Raw genomic sequence first — 9,149 nt, 5'->3', positions numbered from 1 at the left:
TGCACACACACACACACACACACACATATTTTACTCTTTTATTATCTGCACAGCACTCACCACTATCTGGAATTATTACAAATATTAATTGCTTATTGTCTGTCTCCCTCCCTAAAATATAAACTCCAGGAGGACAAGAACTTTGTATTCCTTGTTCATGGCCATAATCCAGTGCCAGGCATTAAACAAACACTCAATAAATCTTTTTGAATGAATGTTGAATGAGAAGCCATGACTGCTTATAATCAAGATCACTATTAACTGAGTGTTTACTCTGTGCAAGGCGTTGCATTAAGTCCTGGATATGAATTGCTTCATTTAACCTTCACCAATAGCCTAAGAAATACCTACGATGGTTCTCAAATTTACAGAAGACACACTTGAGGAACAGAGCAGGTAAGTCACATATTGAAGATCACACTGTAGGTACATGCAAGAGTTGGGCTTCAAATCCATGTTTCTTGGGCAAAGCCTGCAGTCTTGACCACTGTGCATTTCAGGTAAAAGACTTCTCCTCTCTTCCGGCCATAACTTTTTCCTCTCATATTCCAACCCAGCTGCTGTATCTGGCACTCAGACAGGCTGCCTTCAGGTCCACCAGGGAATATTCTGGAAAAGACCCAACTCAGCTCCTTGGAAAGGAGCCCCAGCTGGGCTGGGAGCATCAGGTCTGTGAGGCCCCTGCTGGCTCACCTGCTGCCTGCTGGCAAATCCACATGTCCATGATTGGTTCTGAGGGGAAGCCACCAGGTGTGGGAGTTGCTGAGCCAAGATCTCAACAGGCTCCTCACCCTTCATAGCCTACCCCTGCTGGCCCCCTACCTTCTAGCTGTAATAGAATATGTGGTATTTCCACAAGAGTCCAACCTGTCTCAGAATATTCTGCTCTCCTACTGTCATACCCTTCCTGCCTCCTTGTCCTCAAGCAAACTCCTGCTTATGCTTCAAGACCCAGCTCAATAGTCACCTCCCGCATGAAGCCTTCTCTGATCTTCCCCAGGCTGACTGGACTACCCTCCACTGTTTCCTGCCTCTGCACTGTACTGCAGAGCAACTAAGCAGGTGGGCTTGGAGCCAGGTCATTAGATTCACACATTTTCTCCTTTGCTAGTAAGCTGTGTGACCTCAGCAAATTAAAGTCCCCAAGCCAAAGTTTTCCCATCTGTAAAATAAGGACAATAATAGCACTTACCTCATAGTATTGGTGTGAGGCTTAAATGAGATAACCCATGGAAAGTGCATGTGCCTGGTACATAGTGAACCTGCAAAAATATTAGCAATGATCATTATTAACTCTACCTTTCTTAGAGAACCTGTGTACCACTTTAGACTAATCTTGGGACGTTATCTTGTACTCATGAGCTTTGTGCTGTGACTGGAACATACTAGTTGCTCCATAAAGGTTTGTGGAATGGATCTGGCAACTTTTTAGGAAGCATGAATTAAGGGAAGAGAGGAGAATGCATTTCTCTCTGTGTCTCTGTCTCTCTCTGTCTCTCTCTCTCTCTCTGTCTCTTTGTCTCTCTCTGTCTGTCTCTCTCTGTCTCTTTCTCTCTCTCTCTCAACAGGGTCAGAGTCTTGTTGGGGTCAAATAGTAAGGATGAGGATGAGGTGGCAAACAGCCCAACCAAACCCTGTGGCTTCTGTGCTTACTCTCAGCTTGTAGCCTCAGTTTCCTTCATCCTCTTAATCATTGTATTTAGAGTGGGAAAATCTTTTTGGAAGACAGTTGCTGCAGGCATCTCAAAAAACCTAGGACCCAGAGAAAATTCTTGGCCCCTTTTCACCAGGCTTATATGCTCAGATTATTTCCTGAGGACTTCCTGAGGATTTATGTAACTAGATCTTTTATTGCCCTAGTGCTGGGAGAAAGCAACAACATAACCTTATAGGCTAATGCTGGGGAGGTCAGGTTTCTTCTCAACTTCCTGTGCATTTGGTGGGCATGGCCTTACCGAGTGATGAATGATTCCATGACTCAAAGTGCCACATTACAGAGGGGTTCCTTGGGTGTAGAAAGGTGATCCCTCTGCCATACCCCTCTCCTCATCTTTCGTTCTATAAGGGTCTAGTGCCCTGACTACAAGGGCGTACCTCCTTCCTACCATTTCCTCCCATTTCATCTCTCCATTTTCCCTGCCTGTCCTCATATTTACTTCTACTTGATAAGAGTCATGCTTTCAAGAGAATTTCTTATAATAAATATCCTACATTAACATAGCACATTATTGCATCTCTATTCTTTTAAAAATAGTCATTTTATTAAATAAGTAATGCATGATCATTATAAAAGATGTCGAAAATGCAGGGGCATTTAAGAATATTTAAATCAACTGTAATCTCATAGCCCCGAGAAAAACTGCAAAAAAAAGTTTGCACATTTCCTTCTTGACTGCATGTGTGCTTATGTATACATTTGTACATACTTAACACCACCCTACATATTCAACACAGATGCACACCATACACTTTGCATTTACTTAGATCTTGTGACTTTCCATGACATGTTCCCGTGATTTCTTTTTTTCCTGGCCACCATCATGAAAAGGAAAGCAGATGTTATTGTCTTGGGATTCTGGATACAGGAAAACTAAGACCCAAAAAAGAAACACCCTTTCTCAAGGTCTTGCAGCTTGCTGGCACAGTTGGGATTGGAGCCCAGGTCTCTTGGGTCACAGCCAAGTCTTCTTTCCAACGGCCTGAAAGAAAAAACAATCTACCCCGGCAGTACCAAGGAGAAGAATCTTAAGTACCAGTGCCAAATTGGTAAAATCTAGAATCGGAGTTCTTAGGTTGTTGACACTTTACCCAAAGTCCAAAGCTAGCAAATGCTGAAATGCTTCCATGAAGCAAATTGGAAATGTCCTGTGATCACTGAGGGAGGTGAGAGATACCTTATGTGGCCTTGATTTTGATACTCTCCCATCCCTGGTGACCCTCTCTTAGCCAGGGTTTCAAGTTGCAAACCAAAACATGAGTTACCCCTAATATATGCAGAAAGTTAATTTATTCAAGGATATCAGGTATATCACAGAATCTCCAGAAAGGCTAGAGAATCAGATATGGTAGCCACATTGCCAGAAACAACCAAACCTAAGGACAACTGTCAAATATTTGACAACTTCACGACACAGGCTCCAAGTAATCAGAGGAGTGGAAGGTGGTAGATAACCTCTGCAACTGTTCTGGAACATACTCGCTGAACATCAGCCCTGCCCAAATATACCTCAGAAACATGCCAGTAGGAAATGGTATTAGTCAGGTTTCTTTGGCAGTAGTGCCACATAGCAAATTATTCTCCAATCTCAACAACGAGCATTTTATTCTCTGTTCATGGATCTGTTGTGGCTTGGCTAATCTCTGCTGGGCTCAGCTGAGCAAACTGGAGTTTGGTTTAGAGTTCAGGTCAGTTTCAGGTCTGTTTCAGGTTTCTTCCTTCTAAGACCCAGATGGAAGGATCAATGGTTATATGGAACATAGTCTTCTCATGGTGAGGAAGGAGGCTCAAGTGGGCTGATGGAAACTCACCATGCTTCTTAAGGCCTCTCTGAGATGCTGTCCCTTTTGTCTACTGTCCATGGCTCAAAACAAGTCACACAACCAAGCCCTCAGTCAATGGTCCAGAATGTAGACTCTGTCTTCTGCCATGGGAGGAACTGCAGAGTCACATGGTTAAAAGCTTGGATTCTAATACAGGGAGAAAATGAAGAGTAGAGACAATTATTCAATCTACCATAGCCCTACAGATGCCACCCTTGGGCATAGCTTCTTCAGTTTACACCACCAACACTGAGTCCTGCTACCACTGGAACCTCTGTTCCTACTGCCTCTTATAAATGGAGGTGTTTACCACCATTTTCATTAGAATGGATTCTACCCAGCAGCTGCTTTTCTGGTTCACTGGTTTCTAGTTCATTATCTAGAGCAGATACAGCCTCTTGACTGTGTCCTGGCTACCAAAGAGGCTCAAAAATCAAGTTTCTGGCTTCTATCTAGGTGGGGATGGGCGAGTTCATTTATTAAGGGGGGAATTGGTTAATTTAGTGAGAAATCTCTCCGACATAGGAAGTGTGGTCAGGGTATCGGGTGACCAGAAAGGATGGCAGATGCCCACTGCACCCACCTTCACAGCAGACTTCTGGGAACAGGGAGATCTAGCACAGCCCATAACTCAGCCATGTGTCTACCACTGTCCTCTTGCTGTCTCCATGCTCTCACCTCCCTGACTCCTCTGCTCCCTGAATTTATTTTCTCCCACTCATAACATCTGCCCTGCCTCCTTTACTCTGATGACTGTCACAGAGATTGCTGGATGCACCCAATACCCGTTCTCTCCTTCTTCCTTTAAGTAAGGGACCCTTAAGCTTTAGCTGGGTGTAAGGACAACCACCTGAAGACTACACTTTCCACTTTCCATGCACTGAGGTGTGGCTCTGTGCCTATCTTGGGGCCAGTGGATGTGAGTGGAAGGGAGGTGTGAACAAAGGCAGGACCATATTCTTAAAAGGAAGTTGCTTGCCTTTCATTTTCTACTTTTCCAATCCCACAGATTGGAATGTGGATGGGGTGAACTGCATCGATCCTGCAGGAAGGGCAGCAGCCATGGAGATTGTGAAACCGCAAGATAGAAGGACCCAGGTGTCTGAAAGACACTGGGGAGCAGACCCGCCTCCCCTGCTGGACTGTCAACTCTGATTTATATTAGTACATAAGAGAGAAATGAACTTCTATCCATTGATACCACTAAAATTTTGGTCACTATAAAAAATAAAACCAGCTGAACCAATATTCTAGCAAAAACAGAGACCCACCCAGTCTTTCTTTGGTGTGAGAGTAGATAAGGTTAACTTACTAGCTTTGGAGATAGGCATATCTAAAGTTCGAATCCTGACCCTGACAATTCTTAGCTTTGTGACTTCGGGCATATTATCGCAACCTCTGAATCCTCATCTGTTTTCATCTGTGAAATGGGATTATCCTATCTACTCATAAGATAGTAGTATGGTTTACTTTTTTAGATTGGATATAAAGCCCTTAGTACAGTGGCTGCCATTTAACTGTTCAAATAAAAGGCATGGATTACTATTATTTGGGAGTAGAGTTTGGACTTTGGTTGCAAACATACATCTCATATATGTGACAGCCAAAGGCTTAGGTTTAATGAAATTTTCATTCACTAACTAGAATAGTTATTAATTCCTACTGTGTATAGGACATTCTCCTAGATGATGAGGAGGAGATAAAAAGATAAGATAAAAATATAAAGATAAATAAGGAACAATTCTGCATTCAGGTATCTTACAATTTAGTGAGAAAGGAGAAAATAGAAACAACCCACTACTCCACGGCTAAATAAAATAAATGTGAAAAATAAAGTGCAGGCAAAATGTCAGGAGCAAGAAGAGGTTATACCTAAACCCAACTAGGGTTGGATTACCAGATTAAAATGTGGGACATCCAGTTAAATTTTATAAGTAACAGGTATAATTTTATAATTTTTCAGTATAAGTATGCTCTATGAAATATTTAGGACATACTTATAGAAAAGATTATTCATTGTGCATCTGAAATTCAAATTTAACTGGGCATTCTTTATTTCATTTGCTAAATCTGGCAACTCAAAACTTGGAAGGATTAAGGGAGACTTCAGGGATGAATTGGCATATGAACTGTGCCTTAAGGATAATGAACAGCATTTCAGTAGCTGGATTATTTAAGGCTATTCCAGGCTGAGAAGACAACAAGAATAAAGGATGAAAGGTTGAAAATGCCTGGCATATCTTGGTAACTATGCGTTACAGTCTGGTGATTCATCTAACTTGGCCATCATCTTGGTGGATCTAGCTAATGCCGAGCCTAGAGACAGTTACAAAAAAACATGCCGCCATGTTGCAAAATTCAAAAACTAGGATCTGGGATCCTTAGCACTGTGTCTATCTAACAGTACATGTCCCAAATTCTGAAAGCACAATTAAGCCAGAAAGTGGAGAATTTAAAGGAGTACGTAGTGTAATAGGGACATTCGATTCTAGGAAAAATAGGAATCACTGCCCAGGTCTTCTTTCTCTGCAAGACAACTATAAGACACACTACTTATAGGTTCTGGCAGCTTACAAGGACCCTAGTCTGTCCCCTCACCCAGGGATTGGCCCCAGGCAGCCATGTATGTTCTATGAGGCCCAAGTCACCTTACCCAAAGATGATTGGGCCAACTGTGAGTATGTGACCCAGACTGAGCTAGCTGGACTCCATTTCCTGGGTGTTTGGAGTTAAGACTAGAAAATTCTAGTTCATTCTGAATCAATTGCTTGCATGGAGGAGTTGCAGTTATTAATAATTGCTGACAGGTAGAGCAAAGTCTTGTCCCTGCATTGGCTCAGGAACTCCGCTTGCTGAGGGCGATGAGACAGGAAGCCTGGAGACCCTTCTCTTCTGAGTTTGCTGATCAAAAGTTGGAAAAGTTCTTTGCCAGGTTCTAGAAACTGATATGGTTTTTATCATATCAGTTACTGTAAAATTACAGATACTGTAAAATGTGCAAACAGGCCAATAATTGAGCTTTAAGTGGGTGCGTGGACAACCACCCAGCTAAACCATTTCTTTTTGTTCTTCAGTCATTATCCTTTAGCCAGTGTCAGGGTTGGCCTGGGCACCAAGGGCCCAAGGCGAGGGCCTGGCTGCCACCTGCTCTCTGGATTCCATGCTGGCCCCTTCTCCATATGTATTCTCTGGAACCACAGTAAGGATGTATCCTGATCTCTAGGATTTTTCTGCTTTGTGCCCGCTCTAAACTCTGAGGGCTGCTGTTTGCATTATCGATAAGGAGGCAGCGAATCTGAAAGGTCAGCACCGTGTGCCTGCCTCTAATACCTCGTTCAAGCATGGGCTTGCAAGCCACGCCCGGTCTCATGATTCGAGCTTGGTGAGCTTGGGATTTAATGAGACTCATCTTGGGTTTGAACTGGTTTTGCTTTGGTCCTTGGGAATTCCCACAGAAAAGGATTCATCAGACCTATCAGGTGAGCTCTCTCTGAATAAAATGAAAATTAATTGCTTATGGTGTCTTGCACTCATGAATCAGGAAATGAGTCGGGGGGAAAATGCTAAGGAGTTAAAGCTGAAGAATGGTTTGTCTAACCTTATTGCCTAGATGTGGCTTTGAGCCCTATCAGCTTCAATGCTAACTGTGGAAGGAGGATGCTTTGAGTGGAGAAACAGGAAAAGACTTGTTTCCTGGGGCAGGGGACAGGGGTATAAGGTGCAGGGGATGTGGTATCTTTCCCCTCACACTCTCAGGCATCCCATTGAAACTGGATCCCATTTCAAAAGTCCTCATTAAAGACCTCATTCCAGTATTGTTTACAGTAGAAATACCAAAGTGGGGAGGATGTAACCAATCTTCAAATAACCCGAGGTGCTGGACAGAGATGATTTTCACAGCTGGAGGATAGGAAGATGCAATCACACAAAAGCAAAAAGTAGTAAGCCTGTTACATTTCCAGCTCAACCAGACTTGCCAAGGTTACCCAGGCTCCAGGGAAGTCCTCAATGATTAGCTCACCTCAAAATTTTTTTTTTTTAGAAACTGATGTTTATTTTTCATCAACCATTTTTCCATGTTGCTTAAGAGCCCGTGAAAGAACAGCTTAAGACCATTCAGTGGTTGCTTCTACACATTCAGTGGCCTGAGCAGTGGGAGCTGCAGACCAGTCTTCCGTGGCAGGCTGAGCACTCCAGTCTTCAGTAGGGAACTGCTGAATAGACGCAGAGGGCACCTGCACACCTTCAGACCAGTCTGCAACCTCAGGCTGAGTAGCAGTGAACTCAGGAGCTGGAGCAGTCCATTCACCCTGAAATTCCTCCTTGGTCGTCACCTTTTCAGCAGCAGCCTGCTCTTCTTTTTCAATCTCTTCAGGATCTCTGTAGAAGTAGAGATCAGGCATGACCTCCCACGGGTGTTCATGGGAAATGGTGCCACGGATGCGCAGAACTTCCCGAGCCAGCATCCACCACATCAAACCCACTGAGTTTGTTGTTGCATGGGATGGCAATGTCCACATAGTGCAGAGGAGAATCTGTGTTACACAGAGCAATGGTAGGTAGGTTAACATAAGATGCCTCCGTGAGAGGCTGGTGGTCAGCCCTGGGGTCAGTAACCACAAGAAGCCGTGGCTCCCGGTAAGGCTGCCTGGATCTGGTTAATGAAGGTTCCAGGAGTGAAGCAGCCAGCAATTGGAGTGGCTCCAGTGGCAGCAGCAAACTTCAGAACAGCCCTCTGGCCAGTATTCCTGAAGGGTATAACACTGACATCAGCAGGGTTTTCAATGGCAACAATGGCACGAGCTGCCAGCAGAAGCTTCTCCCAGGTCCTCTTCAGATTTATGATGTAGATGCCATCACTTTTCCTTTTATAGATGTACTGTTCCATGTGGAAGTCAAGATTGGTGCCACTTAAGTGGGTTCCTGCTGCAAGGAACTTAAGGACATCCTCCTCCTTTTAATTTGCAGGACATCAAGGGCTCCGGACATTGTGAAAGTTTCCCTTTAAGTTAGGATGCAAATCCAGAACAACGCCGTATGGACCCCTCTGTAGGTAGCGCGGGAAGGGAGCTCACCTCTAATTTAGTCCTTGCCTAACTGGCAAAACCTGAGAGAAGATTTGTGATTAAAAGGGGTAAAGTATCTTCTTGCCAATAATAATGATCTCTGTTGTGAGGAAAAAGCCCCAGTTCTCTGAACCAATGTAATCTTTCATCAACGCTCATGTTTAATATCTTTCTGGAATGACAGTAATTGTTAATATACTTCTTACTTTGTGTGTGAGATTAATCTGATGTTTCATTCCTCACACCAGCCTCAGGGGAACCATAGTAATTTTCCACTTTGTAAAGCTTTCCTTCATGTTTTGTCCCACTCAAAGGCAGCTGTTCTCAATTTTGAGTACCTTTTGAATGACACGGGCATTCCTTGGACTCTTATGGATGGCTTTGTAGAAAAAGGTATCAGCAATTGACTCTAGCTACACCAGCGAAACAATCTTATCATGTGAGGTTGCATTTCTTTCTTCCCAGGGCCCATACTCAGCGTTTTATAGACATGACCACTAGCCCCGCTCTTAATCAACTACCCATGATCTGCCCATACATTAG

The 9,149-nt window shown here is 43.6% G+C and overlaps 1 pseudogene; it reads right to left on the bottom strand.

Moving 5' to 3' along the window:
* Positions 1-7,646: 7,646 nt before the first annotated feature.
* LOC112635114 lies at positions 7,647-8,529 on the bottom strand (annotated as a pseudogene).
* Positions 8,530-9,149: the final 620 nt, after the last annotated feature.

Source organism: Theropithecus gelada, chromosome 11, assembly GCF_003255815.1.
Source record: "Theropithecus gelada isolate Dixy chromosome 11, Tgel_1.0, whole genome shotgun sequence".
NCBI lineage: Eukaryota > Metazoa > Chordata > Mammalia > Primates > Cercopithecidae > Theropithecus > Theropithecus gelada.
This window is presented reverse-complemented; position numbering and strand designations above follow the sequence as displayed.